The 17,726-nt window shown below is 47.4% G+C and overlaps 1 long non-coding RNA gene across 3 annotated transcripts; it reads left to right on the top strand.

Annotated features, from left to right (window-relative positions):
- Positions 1-234: 234 nt before the first annotated feature.
- LOC139791671 (uncharacterized) lies at positions 235-14,137 on the top strand. Of its 3 annotated transcripts, XR_011723985.1 has the most exons (3): positions 235-1,758; positions 9,926-10,061; positions 11,918-14,137. It is a non-coding gene; the product is annotated as an uncharacterized lncRNA (long non-coding RNA). The 3 variants fall into 3 exon arrangements; XR_011723983.1 differs by lacking the exon at positions 11,918-14,137 and having other exon boundaries at positions 9,926-11,107; XR_011723984.1 differs by lacking the exon at positions 11,918-14,137 and having other exon boundaries at positions 235-2,499; positions 9,926-11,107.
- Positions 14,138-17,726: the final 3,589 nt, after the last annotated feature.

Below are 17,726 nucleotides of genomic sequence, written 5' to 3'. Positions count from 1 at the left end.
ATTGGCCTTCTTGGCCACAAGGGCACATTGCTGGCTCATGGTCATCCTCTTGTCTACCAGGACCCCCAGGTCTCTTTCACCTACACTGCTCTCCAGCAGGTCAGCCCCCAACCTATACTGGGACATCGTGTTGTTCTTCCCCAAATGCAAAACTCTACACTTCCCCTTGTTGAATTTCATCATGTTTCTCCCTGCCCAACTCTCCAGCCTGTCTAAGTCTCTCTGAATGAAGGAAGAGGGAAGCAGGGATGAGCAGTGGTGCCAGAGCTGTGCCGAGCATCAATTTATTATGTTGGGAATAGCTTGTACTTGTGGGATTGGATTAAATGCCAGGAAAAGCTTGAGGGTGAAGGTACAGTGTTCTTCATGAGATGTTACAAGCCCCTGGAGTCTTGGTGGCCCAGCAGTGCTGAACACTCTGTGCTCTCAGCTTCCCCAGGCCTGGCTGTACCCAACCACAGAAGGACACAACACGTCCTGGGCTCCCTCTGAGCAGGAGAATTCAGCAGATCCCCCCTTTTATTTCTGCCTGAAGAGTCTCACATCTGGAAAGCCCTCCAGACCTTGCATTTGGTTTTGGCAGAAGAAAGCAATGGGATGGTAAGGTCCCAAGGGTGGCACCAGGGAGGATTTGTTAGGCTGTGTTAGGCAGTAGCTTGTGAACATGCAGAGCATATTTCCCAAGTGTAGGACAGGAGCAGAGGAGATGATAATGGCACCAGTGAGCTGTGACATTGGAAGGTCCCTGGGGTGTAATTTGGAGTAGGAGGGAGCCAAGAAGAATTTGGGGGCAGGAGGGATGTTGAGTCACCACGGTGTGATGGCTCTGAAGGGGACATTGCACACATCTGTCCTGGCTTTTCCTGCAGCCACAGGGGATTCCTGCACTGCTCCTTGCTGCTTCCTTCCCCTCTGGAGCTCTGCGTTGCTGTTGGAAACACCATCATTTCATAAGCAGAAACACTCAGGTCTGCAGAGACAACACGAAAGCAGCTCAAGGACACTCAGCAGCAGGAAAACAAGTCACATTAAATCAAACTCACACAGAAATCACAGGTCAGAGGGACATCTCAAATCAAGCCTCCCACTAAGGACAGGACTACAGACAGGCTGTCAGCTGTGATGTCCTAAAATCCCAAGGATGGAGGGTGCACCAGTTCGAGGGCTCTCTGTCTTGGCACAGCACAACCTTGCAGTGGGAACTTTTCCTCCATCTAACCTGAGTCCCAGTTTGCAGCTGCTGCCTTTTGGTGCAGCCTGACACAGCACGAAGGATGCAGCTGTGTCTGCTGCTCACCTTTCATATATTTGTAGACAGCTCTTAGCTCAACCTGGAACTGCTCAGGGCTTCCTCCTCACTGTTTGCACCTCTTGATTGTTGGCACAAGCACCATAACCCACCACAGCAGCTCCAGCCCCACTTTGCTCCCCAAAAACTGGGCCAGCAGCCAGAGCATCTGTGGGCACATCTGCAGGGGATGATTCACCCCACCACGAGCATCTCCTGTGGGACACAATCCTGGTGAGTTTCTGCACACGTGGAGGAGCCCAGACAGCAGCTTCCACTCCTCTACAGGACAACCACCCCCAGACTGCTGAACCAGGGAGAGATGGAAACCCCCAGAGTGGGCAGCTGTAACCCAGGAGTCCTGATAGACCCAGCCCCATCCAGGAGAGAGCATCCAGAGCAGCAAGAAAAGGAACCTCAGGGGGGACTTTGTCACTCTCTGCAACTACCTGAAAGAAGATTACAGTGAGGTGAGTGTTGGTTTCTTCTCTCAAGTAACAAGTGATAGAACAAGAAGAAATGGCCTCAAGTTGTGCCAGGGGAGGTTTAGATTGGATGTTGCAAACAATTTATTTACTAAAAGGGTTGTCAAGCCCTGGCACAGCCTGCCCAGGGAAGTGGTTGAGTCCCCATCCCTGGAGATATTTAAAAGCTGTGTAGATGTGGTGCTGAGGGAGGTGGGTTTAGTGGTGGACTTGGCAGTGCTGGCTTAGCAGTTGGACTTGGTGATCTTCTTGGTCTTTTCCAACCAAAACACTTCTATGATTCTATGCCCTGGGAGAGGGGGCAAAGTGGCACCAGGGCTGGGCCAGAGGAAGAAGTGGGAAACACCACTCATTGTTCTTGGTAGGAAACAATCTTACATCCCAGTTCATTCACACAGTTTTGCAGGGTTGATCTGGTCAGGGCACTCTCCAGCCCTGGCTCAACCCAATGTTGCATTTGTGGCCAAGCAGTGACAGACCACAAGTAACTTCACACTGATGTCCCAGTGGGGACACCACACAGAGCATAACATCCCCACTATCACTGTGACCTTTCTTTCTTTCTTTGTATGTTTGTTTTTTATTATTTATTTATTGGCAAAGTTTGGCAACCTTAATAAGATGTGTGAAGCATTAGGATGAAAAAGGAGGATGAATCTGTAACTCAGCAGCACCAACTTCAGTCACCACCATTGACACCAGGGGAGAAGCTGTCTGGAAGAGGAGGTAACAAGCAGCTCATTGATGCTCCTTCGTCTGGCTTCTTCCTCTGTGCTGCACACTAGCAACATTTAATTATGGCTTATTAATTTTTTTTCACTTCTAATTTCAAAATTAATCTGAATAGAGGGAGCCCAGATGCAGATAGGAACTGAGGCACTTCTGTCTCACCCCAGGGAAGTCTCTCCAACAACCCCACCACCAGCATTGAGTCACCATAACCCCCACCTGTATAGGAGCCAGGGGGGGTTGGAGGAGTGACAAAGCAGAGCTGCCTGTTAAAAATGTTCCAGTAATTAAAGGGGGGCTACAAAGAAGATGGAGACTCCCTGTTTACAAGGAGACCCATGGATAAGACAGAGAGTAATAGGCACAAGGTGCTCCTGGTGAGATTGAGGGGACACGAGGTAAATTTGTCACTCAGAGGACAGACAGACATTGGAATGGTCTCCCAGGGGAAGTGGTGGATTCCCCCATTTTGGAAAATTTTAAGTCTCAGCTCCACGGGGTGCTGAGAGATCTCATATAAACAATAATATTAGAAATGTTGGAGCAAATGATTCTTGAGGTCCCTTCCAACCTGATGTTCTATGATTTCATGAAGAATAAAAAAAAAACAAAAACCACGTTTCTTGGGTTGGCAAGGACAGAAAAATAAAAGTTAATGCTGCAACCTAGTGGAGAAAAAGCAGCCGTGCAGATTTCCAGCAGAGCTTGTTCAGGAGGTTCTGGAGGAAGCAGAAGGTGATGCAGTTGGTGCCTTGCAGCACAGGCTGCTGGACTGCAGGAAGCTGAGGTGGTGAAGCTTATTTTTAGGAGATCCCAAATCTTGAGAGAACGTTCTAGAACACACTCAGGTTTCTAGAAGGTGCTTGGCTTTGCCCTAAACGAAATGAAAAGGCTGTAAACATCCCCACGTTAAACCTAGAACAGCACAATGTGAGTGCAAAGAAGATGCAAAAGGGTCTGCTGGGAGCAGGAACCCCTGGGATTGGGTCTGTGCTCCCAGGTACTTCAGGCAGCTCCAGAAGGAACTGGGATAGCAGCAGAGCCTGTTGGGTGGTTGGGATGGGGGAAAAAAAGTCACTGGTGTGGGTGAGATGAATCACCTGGTACCTGCAGCTGTGTAAAGCTGAGCTTTTCAGGGTTGCAAAATTGATGTTGTGGGACTTACTCTGAGGCTGGAGCACCCGAGTTGGGGAAGTAGAAAGGTCCCAAAACAAGTATGAGTTTTGAGTCAGTAATCATCAAACTGGAAGACCCAATCACCACACAAAGTAAGGGCCAAGTGAGTGCCAGCTGGAGTGGGGAGAGAGTTAAGGGGAGAGCTATGGGGATGGTGTGCCTTGATTTGGGGTCTACATTGCAAAAAGGGGGCTGGCAAATGGGAAGGATTTCAAAAGAGTGAGGAAAAGATGGAAAAACATCCCTCAGAGAGGTAAACTTGAGCTTTGTGTGGTGCCTAAGCAGGGAGGGTCTGTGTCTGTCATCACCCATCACCAAGTCCCATGTCCCAGTCCCTTCAGGAACCCCAGCCCTGGGACTGTCTCCAGTGGGTGGGTGACCCCGAGAGTACCCAGTGAGTAAACCCCTGCGTGGAGACCCTGCATGAGTTTGCACATCCAGGAAAGTTTGCTAGAGCTGGAATCAGGCTTCAGGAGTTCCCCAGCACTGCTTGGGACATGGCCATCCATGTGGGCAGCATCAGCCTTGTGCTGAGGCCACCTGCAGACCTGAGACAGTTCTGGGATGAAATGGGAGCTGAAGTGGGGATTTCCAGAGCCAGATTGTGGCTTTAGGCCCTGCAGTTGGTGTCTGAGTGCCTGAACATCTCCATGGCTGCACTGGTTTCAGCAGCTCTTAGCAGGTTCTTTGGATCTAGCAGGGACTTGAGCCCAATCCCTGGCACCCAAAACTTGTGCACACAGTGACAGGTCTGTTAAATCAGTGCTGCTGAGTTCTGTCCCTTCTGAACCCAGAGGAGGCAAGGGAGAGAATAAAAATGTAAAGGGATGGTAACAGAGTGGGAGCCCATGGGTGGACACTGCAGCTGGGCTGAATCCAGTGTTCTGTGTGCTCAGCTTGGGTCAGAGAATTGGTGGCATCTCTTAAACCTGGCACTCAGAGGAAAACAGCACCTGGCCCTGAAGCTCTTCTCACGTAACTAATCCCCCCTCCTCTTCAGATTTTTGCTGTGCAAAACCTCCCCAGCACTGCTGCTGTCCTCTGGCTTGTGTTTATCATCAGTGGAGCTTGCTCAGGTGATAGAAAAAAAAAAAAATGTTGCTTGGAGAAAGCAGAGAAGGACTGTGAGCAGGAGTAGCAGGAGGAGGAAAATGAGGAGGAGAGATGTGGAGCCAGGGGAGCAGAGAGGAGCAGTGAGGAGCAGCCAGCTCGAGGCAGCTGCAAGGAGCCCGACAGCTGGAAGCTGAAAATAAACCTCACTGGTGAATCAATTTGTTCTGAGGAATGGGTAAATTAGGGGAAGTAGCAACAAAGGGGAGAGGAGAGGGCAGCTGATGAACTGAATACCCAGAAAAATCCACAGAGCAATGAATCACCTCCCTGAACAGCCTCCTTTCCCGAAACAAGGTGGTGATGAAGCAGAAAATTAAGCAAAGACAGAAAGAATCAATTATGTGGCAAAGAGGAGTTGTCTCCTGCTGAATAAACGTGCAGGAATGGCTGACCAAAGGGCAGGGAGTCAACCTGAGCAAGGAGATACATCAGTGGTCAGCAACCCATGGTGCTGGGGCTCAGCTACAAGAGGCACCAGGAGATTCATGAATGTGTCCACCAAAGCAAAGGTGCTGCAGGGCTGTCCTGGGGACATGGAGCATCTGGAGATGCTCCCTCCAGATCTGGGTGCCTGTCCCTGAGGGATGGAAAATCAAGGAGTTTCAGGCAAGGAAAAGCAGGCTGGAAATGTTGAGCTACTCTGGGCAGAGCAGATGATGTTGGATTTAATAGGTGGTGGGTCCCAGGCACCTGGATGCAAAGCCCCCCAAGGTCCAGAAAACATTTTAGGGGGATGGGATGAGGCATGCTTGGACCATCCCAGAGCAAATAGACATTGGGATCATGGTTTTGGAACATGGATTAACCTTGGAGGATGGCTGAGATTTAATAGAAAGTATATTCAAAGCTCCTTGAGGAGCTGTTTAGATGTTACAGCTGTGAATACATAATGTGCTGGGTGGAGCCTAGAATTAATGTGGAAAGATTTTTTTTTTTTAGGAAAATGCTTCATGTACAGAAGCTTTGGGGTGTAAAAATCTACAGAGACATGACAGGAATTGTGTCATGCAAAAAGCACAGAGGGGAGCTGCTTGTTATTAAGACATGACTGGTTTTGACCATCATTGGAGAGACCATACCTAGAGAAGCCAAAAGAGCAACCACCCTTGATGTGGAAATTAGTTACACACATACAGAATTGTCCCAGTTGGAAAGGACCTCAAGGTCATCCAACCATCAACTTCTCTGCCTAAAAATAATAATAAATAAATATATTTATCAATATCTGTATCACAGTGCCCACTGGAGCATGTCCTGAAGTGCCTCGTCTCCATGGTTTTTAAATACTTCCAGGGATGGTGACTCCACCACCTCCCTGGGCAGCCCATTCCAGTGCCTGTCTGCTCCCTCAGGAAATAAATTCTCCTTAATACCTGGTCTGAACCCACCTCCCTGCAACCTCCTTTCAGGGAGTTGTAGAGAGTGCTGAGGTCTCCTCTCATCCTTCTCCAAACTAAACATTCTCTTGAGTATTGTGTGCAGATTTGGGTGCCACAGTACAGAAAGGACATAGAGCTACAAGAGAGTGCTCCCAGGTACTTCAGACAGCTCCAGAAGGAACTGGGATAGCAGCAGAGCCTGCTGGAGGGTTGGGGTGGGGGAAAAAAAGTCATTAGTGTGGGTGAGATGATTTACCTGGTACCTCCAGCTATGTAAAGCTGAGCTTTTCAGGGTTGCAAAATGTTGTGGCATCGTCAGGGACTAACTCTGAGGTTGAAGCACCCAGGTTTGGGAAGTGGGAAATTCCCAAAACGTGTACAAGTTTGAGTCAGTAATCAAACTGGAAGACCCAATCACCACACGAAGAAAAGGCTCAGTGAGTGCCAGCTGGAGTGGGGAGAGGGTAAGGGGAGAGCTATGGGGATGGTGTGCCTTGATTTGGGGTCTACATTGCAAAAAGGGGGCTGGCAAATGGGAAGGATTTCAAAAGAGTGAGGAAAAGATGGAAAAACATTTCTCCGTCCCTGGAGATATTTCAAAAGAGCCTGGATGTGGCACTCAGTGCCATGGGCTGGGAACTGCAGCGGGAGTGGATCAAGGGTTGGACTTGATGATCTCTGAGGTCTCTTCCAACCCAGCCAGTTCTAGGATTCTGTGATTCTAAGATCCACATCTCCAGAAGCCCAAGGGAAGAGCAGTTGTCCCTGCAGGTGGAGGAGCGGTCCCGCAGCCTTCGCTTCTGCTGATGGGCACTAGAGGGAGGCAGAACCATGTGCATGGAGCTGCTCTGGCGCTGCTGCCATCCCCAGAGCTGCTCTGGACCGGTAGCTTGGGGTCAGTGGGCGAAACCACTCGTCCAGAGCATCTTTGAGTGCTGGAGAAAGAGAACACCTTCCTCACCTTGGGCTGGGCAGGGTTCCAGCACAGGGTGGCAGATGAAGTGATGCTGGAACACATCAACCAGTTACTCCTTTCCAGGGGCATGTCTGGGGTCCCCTGTCCCATCTCTGCAGTGCCTCTTACTGGTGGTGAGCTGACCTTGGCACTGGGAGCTGAAGTAGGGCTCAAGGGCACCCCAGGTTCATGGCCAGCAGGGTTGTTTGGGGACTCTGAGCAATATTGGCACTACAGAGGACATGTGTAACAGCCTTGGGGACAGTGTGCTCATCAGAGCATCCCTCTGCCACCACCCTGCCTGGAGCAGGAGGTGTCAGGAAGAGGACAGGGGTCCCAGATTGCCCTCAGAGGGACACTGAGGTGTCTGTGCTTGGTGGTGGTGATGCTGCTGATCACTGCACCCTGGGGGAACACACAGGACATGCTGATGGAAACCACACCACCCACAGAGGAAGCTGCATTCCAGACCAGCTTAACTTGAATTTTTTTTTTATATGAAGATGAGCAACCATAAAAATAATTTCCCCCTTTGGCCCTGGGGATATGAAGGACTCCCCCTCCTATCCCTGTGTACTGGGCTTCTCTCCACGTGCACCCTGAACTCTCCCATGGGGCTGGTTTGTCCACATCCCAAATCTGGGAAAGGCTCCCCACAAGTGTTCATCAGCTGCCTCTCAGGGTAATTTCTCAGCATGATTGGAAACAAAGACATCCTGCAAATTTGTTCTGCTGTTTCCTGCTTCTGACTCGACTTGGACCAAAAAAAAACCGAAAAAACCCAAAAACCAGCCTCTTCCCCAGCATCTGCCAAGGGTTTAGTTCAATACCAAATCTCCCTGCTGAAGCTCTGCCCATGTCAGTACAAGCCTGAGTCGTGGCACTTCTCCCACAGCAGGTCATGCAGCAGGGAAATGCCAGGGCTTGCTGCTTTGGCCAGCATGAGACAATACCTGGGTGCCAACCTGACAGAGTGGAGATGAATTTGCTGTTTTCCTCAATCCCATCTCTCCCGTGGAGAAATTTCAGGGCATTTTGTTAGCTAGACCATGTCAGAGGAGCTCAGTCATGGGAAGTGCAGTGATTTCCTTGCTGGAGACAGGGCAGATGTGGAGATGTGGTGCCTCTGGGTTTCTAGAGATGCTCACAGAAGGCAAGAGATGACAGTCAGTATCAGCTTGGCTGATCAGAAGTGATGTTTCTCAGATAATGGGAGATAATTCCTCTGCTCCCAATGCATCCCACAGCAGCCATTGCCCTGGGCTGTGTAGCCATGGATGCATCTTGAGGACATCTCCATGGGGAGCCACCAAAAAGTTTATTCCCATGCACTGCTGCCCTGCTGACAGGTTCAGTACTCAATAGAAACCTTATAACAACAGAAAACTTAATTCTGTCATTGTATGAAATAAATAATTGTGGTTTGGGGTTTTATATCTCCAGATCCTTGGCTTACTAGCATCAGAGCCACACTGCTTATGTTTGCTCAGGTCATTATTAGGTGCAAAGAAGCAGAGCCATGCAGTGCTGGGGTCAAGGGCTGGACATGGTGATGCCACAGGTGGGGACTTTTAGCCCAAATTGAAGAATTTGCACCAGGGACACCCAAACTGGTCCTTCCTGGTGGCACTTTCAAACGTGTGGGTGAAGTAGAGAGAGTTGGATGAGCAGCTAAGATGCAAACATGGAGCAGAAGGAGCATCACCAGCAAAAGGGGGGATGATAGCAGGTTCACACTATGTAAAACATCATTACCATGAGGAAATAGGTTTCTTTGCTTTTTTAGAAGGGCATGTAGTGAGAGGAGGAGAGGTAACATCTTAAAGTTGAAAGATTTAGATAAGATACTGAGAAGAAATTATTTCCTGTGAGAGTGGTAAGACCCTGGCCCAGGTTACTCAGGGAAGCTTTGGCTGCCCCATCCCTGGAAGTGTCTCAGCCCAGGTTGGATGGGGCTTGGAGCAACCTGGGCTGGTGGGAGGTGTCCCTGCCCATGCAGGGGGGTTGGAACTGGATGAGCTTTAAGGTCCCTTCCAACCCAAACCACTCTGATTCTATTAAAAACTATTTTGGAAACAGGAGATAAAGTATTAGCTGTTGCCAGATCTCTTTGGGTCAATGGTTAAAAATGATTGCCAGCAGTAGCAGATTGGGTGAGAAAGGAAAGGACATCCAGGCAAAATTAATTGCCCAGAAGGACAGAGAACACTCAAAAAAAATTACTGCAAGTCCAATACCTGAAGGGAACCTACAGGAGGGCTGGAGAGGAACTTTCCCTAAGAGTGTCCTGCTAGAGGACAAGGAGGAACGGTTTGAAAGTGCAGGAGAAGAGGTTCAGCCTGGAGCTTAGGAAGAAGTTCTTCAGGAGGAGGGTGCTGAGACTCTGGAACAGATTGCCCAGAGAAGTTGTGGCTGCTCCCTCCCTGGAGGTGTTCAAGGCCAGGTTGGATGAGGCTTGGAGCAACCTGGGCTGGATGAGAGGTGTCCCTGCCCATGACAGGGAGCTTGGAGGAGATGATCTCCAAGGTCCCTGCCAACCTAAGCCATTCTGTGATTCAATGAAAAAAATAATGTGGTATTTTGCTACTGAAAAATGGAAGTTCCTGGAACTCAGGAAGGTACCACTGCCCACTGGAGCAGGCACAAAAAATGAAGCAAGTGTGATGGTTCCAATAATGACTGCAAATCAAAGAAAAAGTGCTAATGACTGCTTTGTTTTTAAAAGGAACTTCCTTTTCTCCTCATTACTGGGAACTTCCTGCAGCAAAAACAAGTGCAGCTGTTATTTTTTTTTTTTCAGAAAGAAGCATCTGAACCCTTTTGCTATGTGAGAGCAAGCAGGTCAAAACCTGGTTCTGTGATCCTGTACTGTGCTGACAAACTCCTGTTCAGAGGGACACATCACAAGAGCTGCTTCATCCTGGCTAAAGACCCAAGTCAGCATCCAAACCAAACCCTTGAGGTGTCTTGGTCCACATGGAGCCTGGGACAGCAGGCAGGACTGCTGGTGGAACGATTCTTGCTCTTCTGGTTGCTACCAGAGAAGATTTCAAGAGCAGAAATGTCAGTCAGAGAACACCCTTGCTTTCTACTCCAACAAAAGAGCCTTCCAGGTCCCCCCTGATATGGGAAGGGTTGGCGGCAGGTAGTGTCAGGAACAAAGTTAAAAGGCAGCTCCATGCTTCACTGAATTCAGGAAAGGCCACATGGATGGGGTTTACCCACATTCAGGTGTTTTGTCCCGTTTTGAGATGCTCTTGGCCTCTTTCTGCCATAGAGAAGGACATGAGCTTGCATACAAACTCTTGTATCTGCTGGGTTTGTGTGAACTTCTCAGGTGCCTGGAGGCCACTCAGGTTCCACCAACACCTCCTCGTGGTCAGCTGTGCCTTTGGGTTTTGCCAGCAGAATCTTATCCAGTGACCAGGTGGTTTGCTGGCCTCAGTGGGAATTCAGCCACTCAGCTTACATGGGAACAGCTACATATAAACAACACGGTGGATTTTAATCCCCAACTGAGCCCAAACTTTAAGGCATTTATTCATGAGAAAAGGTGGGTTGGTTTTTTTTCCCAATATCCAGTTTTCTGGGCATCTCTTAGCACCAAAACTACGTGTCCTGCATTCACATGGTCTGCTCCACTGTTTCTTTTTTTCTTTGCTGGGACCTCAGTTTGCAGCACAAACAGTTCTGAACTGAAGCACAAGTGTGCTTTAATCCAAGGAATAAAATGCAAATGAGGTTTGGTTTACAGACAGGTGGAAGGGATGGACACGAGGAAGAAATTCTTTGCTGTGAGGGTGGTGAGACACTGGCCCAGCTTGCCCAAAGAAACTGTGGCTGCCCCATCCCTGGAAGTGTTCAAGGCCAGGTTGGATGGGGCTTGGAGCAACCTGGGCTGGTGGGAGGTTATTCCTTCCAACCCAAACCATTCTGTGATTGATGCTATAAAAAGAGAAAAAAGAAGGGAAGGGAAGGGAAGGGAAGGGAAGGGAAGGGAAGGGAAGGGAAGGGAAGGGAAGGGAAGGGAAGGGAAGGGAAGGGAAGAAAAAGGAAGAAAAAGGAAAAGGAAAAGGAAAAGGAAAAGGAAAAGGAAAAGGAAAAGGAAAAGGAAAAGGAAAAAAAAGGAAAAGGAAAGAGAAAAGAAAGGAAAGAAAAGAAAAGAAAAAAGAAAAAAAAAGAAAAAGAAAAAAGAAAAGAAAAAAGAAAAAGAGAAAAGAGAAAAGAAAAAAAAAGAAAAAAGGGAAGGGAAAGGGAAGGCAAAGGCAAAATGCAAAGGCAAAAGACAAAGGCAAAAGAGAAAAGAGAAAAGAGAGAAGAGAAGGGAAGAGAAGGGAAGAGAAGAGAAGGGAAGAGAAGAGGAGAGAAGGGAAGAGAAGAGAAGAGAAGAGAAGAGAAGAGAAGAGAAGAGAAGAGAAGAGAAGAGAAGAGAAGAGAAGAGAAGAGAAGAGAATGAAAAATAAAACCCACTCTATTTTTAATGCATACAGGAATATTGTGGGTTGGTTTTTTTTCTCCCATCCTCTGGTCTTTGTCAGGATGCCTGGGTCTTGTCCCTGCCTTTTACTCCTGTTATCCAGGGCTGAGCAAGAGAACCTTACAAGGGTGAGATGGTGTGAAAACTTGGCCAGGACAGTGCTGACAGACCTAGTGCTTGATAGCTCCACTTGGACACCAGATCTGCTCAGACATCATTTTGCCATGGGGGGAAATTATTCCAACAGGTCATTTACATTTGGCCTTGATTATCTTAAAGGTCTTTTCTAACCTAAATGATTTGGTGTTTTTTCAGGTAGAGAGCTGCAGGTAATGCTGTTCCATGCACTGTGCTCCTCTGGATTTAAATACATAATTTACAGCCTTGCAGAAGCCTATGGACACCCATTCCCATGGATGATCATGGACAACTAAACCCAGTCCCTGCCCTGGCCCCAGCATCCCTTGGTACCTCCAGAGATCACCTTGAGGACCAGAGGGATGCAGTAATGAGACAGCCACAACCTGCAGGGGAGAAGCTCAAGGCATCCAACCAGCCTTTCTTCTCTGCCAAATCCTCTTTAAAAGAATCAAAGCATATTTCTAGCCAGAGATGTGTTTAGAGATACCTTTTTGGGGTTTCTTATTGGACCTAGCTGATAAAAGTTGCTGTGGATGTTGACTTCTCATGTGTTTGCTGTCACTGCTGCAGAAAGCTGCTCCCCAATCATAGAATCATAGAATGGTTTGGGTTGGATCTTTGAAGATAGTTCACCTCCAACCACCTGCACAGGCAGAGACACCTCTCACTAGACCCAGGACTCTCACTTGCTCCAAGCCCCATCCAACCTGGCCTTGGAATACATCCAGGGATGGGGCAGCCACAGTTTCTTTGGGCAAAACTGAGCCAGTGTCTCACAGCAAAGAATTTCTTCCTAATGTCCAACCTAAATCTCCCCTCTTTCAGCTTAAAACTGTTTCCCCTCATCCTCTCACTCCATGCCCTTGCTAGAAGTCCCTCTCCAGCTTCCCTGTAGCCCCTTCAGGTACTGGCAGGAGTTCTAAGGTCTCCCTGGTGCCTTCTCCATGCTGAACATCACCAAGTCTCTCATTTAGTCTCCATAGCAGACATGCTCCAACCCTCTGATCATCTTTTTGGCCTCCTCTGGTCTCACTCCAACCTTTGTCACAACCTTGAGCAAGCAACTGCATGCACATAGGACACTGGTCATGTCTTTTGTGTTTTGTACAGAAAGAAATCCTTCTTTCACGGGGCAAAAGGCTTCTGAACCTACCACTGGGGGGGTAGGTTGCAGTATCTTGTCATGTCAGTCACCCCTGTCTCTGTTGTGGTGCTGCAATAACTGGAGCTTCACAGGTTTGGAGACTGCTCTGGGAATAAGTTGGGGATGGGAGATTTAGGGTGTTGCATTACAAACCCTTTCTTCTCCTTTCTGCACAGGTCCTGTTTGTGTGGATTCCCACTGTGAAATGGCACTTGAGGCTGCTGCTGGTGCTCTGGGGACAATCTCTAGCCACCTCTGCAGAAGATCATGGAATGGAATCAGAGAAGCACTTTGGTTGGAGAAGATCTCTAAGGTCATCAAACCCAACCATTAACCCTTCACTGCCATGGCCACCACTAAAAACTTGTCCCTCAGCACCACATCTACACGTCTTCCAAGTATCCCCAGACTCCACAAATTCCCTGAGCAGCCCATTCCAGTGGTGACAACCCCCTCAATGAAGAAACTGTTCCCTAATATCCAATCTAAACCTCCCCTGGCACAATTTGAAACTCTTCCCTCTCCTTCTGTCTCTTGTTACGTGGACAAAGAGACTGAGACCCCCACCATCCCCACCTTGCTTCCAGGGAGCTCTAAAGTGTGAGAAGGTCTCCCCTCAGCTTCCTTTTCTCCAGGCTAAACTTGAATGATTCTGAGGCTGTGTCTCATCCTTCTCCTCCCTGTGTGAGTGCACAGAGGAGCTTCCTTTCCTCAGAAAGGCGTGGATAGGCAGAGGTGCTCCCTGGAAAAAAAAAGAAGAAGTAAGCCCTCCTTACTCTTTATGATTTCAGGAATTAAAAAAAAAAAAAAAAAGGTGGTCCCTTTCTTCCACCCAAACCCAAGAAGTCAGGGTCAGCACCCTGAATAAGCTGAATCAGCAGCTCCATGATCTTATGTTGACACGGCACTGCAGATGGGGTCTGGTAGAGTAGAGTAGAGTAGAGTAGAGTAGAGTAGAGTAGAGTAGAGTAGAGTAGAGTAGAGTAGAGTAGAGCAGAGTAGAATAGAATAGAAGAGTAGAGTAGAAGAGTAGAGTAGAGTAGAGTAGAGTAGAGTAGAGTAGAGTAGAGTAGAAGAGTAGAGTGGAGTGGAGTGGAGTGGAGTGGAGTGGAGTAGAGTAGAGTAGAGTAGAGAAGAGTAGAAGAGTAGAGTAGAGTGGAGTGGAGTAGAGTAGAAGAGTAGAGTAGAGTAGAGTAGAGTAGAGTAGAGTAGAGTAGAGTAGAGTAGAGTAGAATAGAATAGAAGAGTAGAGTAGAAGAGTAGAGTAGTAGAGTAGAAGAGTAGAGTGGAGTGGAGTGGAGTAGAGTAGAGTAGAAGAGTAGAGTAGAGTAGAGTAGAGTAGAGTAGAGTAGAGTAGAGTAGAGTAGAAGAGTAGAGTAGAGTAGAGTGGAGTAGAGTAGAAGAGTAGAGTAGAGTAGAGTAGAGTAGAGTAGAGTAGAGTAGAGGAGAGTGGAGTAGAGTAGATAGAGTAGAGTGGAGTAGAGTAGAGTAGAGTAGAGCAGAGTAGAAGAGTAGAGTAGAGTAGAGTAGAGTAGAGTAGAGTAGAAGAGTAGAGTAGAGTAGAGTAGAGTAGAGTGGAGTAGAGTAGAGTAGAGTAGAAGAGTAGAGTAGAGTGGAGTGGAGTGGAGTAGAGTAGAAAAGTAGAGTAGAGTAGAGTAGAGTAGAGTAGAGTAGAGTAGAGTAGAGTAGAGTAGAGTAGAGTAGAGTAGAGTAGAGTAGAGGAGAATCCCCTCCCTTGACCTGCTGGCCACACTTCCTGTCATGCAGCCCAGGACATGGTTGTCTTTCTGGGCTCATCTTGAGCTTTTCATCTCCCCACACCCCACAGTTCTCCTCAGGGCCATTCTCAATCCATTCTCTGCCCACCCTGCGCTGTGCGTGGGATTTCCCTGACCCATTTTGGAAAGTAAAACCTGCTGGCCTCAAGTTTGGTTGTTGATGCAGATTGCTGGCAGCCTGGTGGGTTTTGGGCTAGAAAGATGGGACTTTCAGGGTAAGTTTTTTCTAACAATACATTCAGGAAACAGAAAAGTCCAGAGTTTTAATACCTTATGTCTCTGTGTGTTTTGCCCTTGAACATCACTGAGGAGATGGCAGAAAAAGGAAATTTCCATAGTGGCTCTTTCCCCCCACCATACACTTTATCAGCACTGTTATCTATTCGTATCATAATTAATGGTAATAATGACATCTAAAAATATTAACTGCAATGTTTGCACTGAAAATCACCTTGTGCTAGAAAGCCACTCCATGACTGGAGTGGAGAAACCAATATTGGTGGAGAAACCAATAAAACTATGGGGTTTTACCTGCCATTAGTAAATGTTATTTACTTTGGGGACAGATTGTTCCTGCAGGCCAGTTTGTTTGGGTGTCTGAGAATAAACATGTAGACTTTTAAAGTCTGCCTGAATGAGCAAGCTAAATGAAAATAATTTGGAACTTGAAGGAGGAGTTTGAGAGGAAATAGTCCCTTTAAGTCTGTTCCTCTGTTTTCTAATTTCAAGTTCAATGTGCAGCCTGACGTGTGGAGAAAGAATCTTGGATGAACAGAAGACTTCATGGTATAAGCACTGACAAATAATACCCAAATAGCCAGAGGGCACCTGTGATCTTTAGGAGAGATCAGCTCTGTAATGGAATCATCTGGCTGAGCAGTTGCCCAAGGTTACAATAAAGAGGGGTGTGACCTTTTTTAATCCTGCAGAAGAATTGTGTTTTGAAAGGTTTAAATTAAATAATGACAAGTTTGTGCCACTAAACCCAACGGGCTGTTCAAGTAAAGAACCCTTCAGTGGGCACAGGAGGTATCAAGGAGCAAGTGTGAGAGGGGGACAAAAAGAACAAGTCACATCAAAAAGTCACAGTATTGTGTTTCCTGCAGCACATCTCCTGGGGTACTGGGTTGGGGCTGATGGTAACAGCTCTGCATTTATCAGAAACTATTCTTACCACTGAAAAAAAGAAAAAAAAAAGTATCATCCGATGCATTTTGTGCTGATTTCTATGATTTAGGTCTGTGGCAGACTTCAGAACAAGAACCAGGATGTAGAAACCAAGCTCTAAATCTGGTATTTTCTACCCTGTTATTTTTCCAGCCTTGCTTGGACTGACCTGAATTTTGGTCTTATTTTGAATAACTTTTTCAGAATGCTCATGGTTTGATAAAGGTTTGACATTTGAGGTTGGGCTTGGCTGCCATCCTGACTAAGCCCTCCCCCTCTCCTCCTCTGGGTTCTGTAGCATCTTTTATGAACAAAGGAAGGTGCTTTTTTAAACAGAGACTTCTATTTTTTTGCAGACACAGTAGTTTAAGGGTGAAGAAAAAAAAAAAAAAAAAAAAAAAGAGCTGTAGGTGTCAAATTCCTGGTCAGTCTCCTCATTCCTTGCTCCTAGGCGGTCAGTGTCCACATATTGAGCATGAGAGACACAGATTTGCTTCCTACTGAAGCTACACTTTGCATCTTGTGAAGCCCAGGCAAGAATAAAATGATCATGATGGGCACCCCAAACTTCTGCTTGCAACAGTTCTAACATCAGTGCTACATCAGGCTGCTCAGAGTTGCCTCCATCCTAAGTTTTATGCTACCCCCAAGGGCTGACATGTGACAATTTGAGCAAACCCAGCATTTTTCCTTCAGTACCTGCACAGATGTACTTCTGATTTAGGGTTCCTCACTCCCAAATGTCTCTGGTGGCACTTGGTGGCACTTGGTGGCACTTGGTGGCACTTGCTCTTGCTTTGCCCAGGTGCAAAAGTCCCAGAACTGGTGAATCTGACTTTGTTCTCTCAAGGCAAACCAAAGACCTGATGAGGGTAACGAGGTGTGGTCCAAACCCAAAGATTAAACATGCAGAAAAAAAAATCCCCCCAAAATTTATTACTAATGGGATCTGCCTCTTATCAGCCAGTCTGGTTTTCAGCTGCATCTTCTGAAAAACATTTTTCCTGGGCTGTTTTCCTCCCTGATGACAACACATTTCTGCTTTTCAAGAGTGAAACATCCCCTGGTGAGACCCTTACAGTCTCACTGCTCCTGCAGCTTGCCTCCATACCAGGTTGCTGCCCCCCAAAGCTCTTCTAACGACATCAGCAAATCAAAAACATTTTAAAAATTGCCCCAGCAAATAACCCCAGCTGGGAGATGGGTCCTGGCAGTTGGTCCTTGCTGTGAATTTTGTGTTCATCTTGGCAAAGGCATCAAAGAGCCAACTGTAGTGAGATCTGACTGTCTACAGGTTCCTGCATTTCCCTGCTGGGTGCATGTCTGCCTCTGTTAGAGGAAAATCTTTGTTCATCACTGAAGAATTTACCAGTTGTTAGGACTCATTTTCTCACCCTGCTCAGGTTAGACCTGCAGAACCATCAGCCCCTCTCACCTACGTAGAGAGGTGACTGCTTTCAAGTCATTCAGAACCATGTCCATACAGAAACAAAACAAAAAAAACCACAACACAAAGGAAATGCTGAGCTGAGCTTATCCCAGTTCATGACTCACTATATCTTGCTGACATACTCCTGGAAATGCTCATTTTTAATTTCCCCACTTGCTTATTATGGACACGGGTATGTTTTTAAAGTGGATTTGTTCTTTCCATGTGGTGAGCGAAAATATTTCACTGTAAATGGGACGGAGCATTGAATTCTGCACCCAGAGCTGAAGCTCAGGATTTTGCCACAAATCCTGATTGGTGGTGGTCACGTTTCTCCAGCACAAACCTCAGCCACAAAAGCAGCAGCACTGGTCCTCTTGGGTTGTGCCCAGCCTCTAAGATCATCTGTTTGTGCTGAAAGAGGAGTGTTACAGGGCCAGGCTGTGTCATGAGGACAAGAGCCAC

The sequence above is a fragment of the Heliangelus exortis genome, chromosome 1, assembly GCF_036169615.1.
Source record: "Heliangelus exortis chromosome 1, bHelExo1.hap1, whole genome shotgun sequence".
In the NCBI taxonomy this organism is placed as follows: domain Eukaryota; kingdom Metazoa; phylum Chordata; class Aves; order Apodiformes; family Trochilidae; genus Heliangelus; species Heliangelus exortis.
The sequence above is the reverse complement of the archived record's forward strand: the minus strand, read 5'-3'. Positions and strand labels throughout refer to the sequence as shown.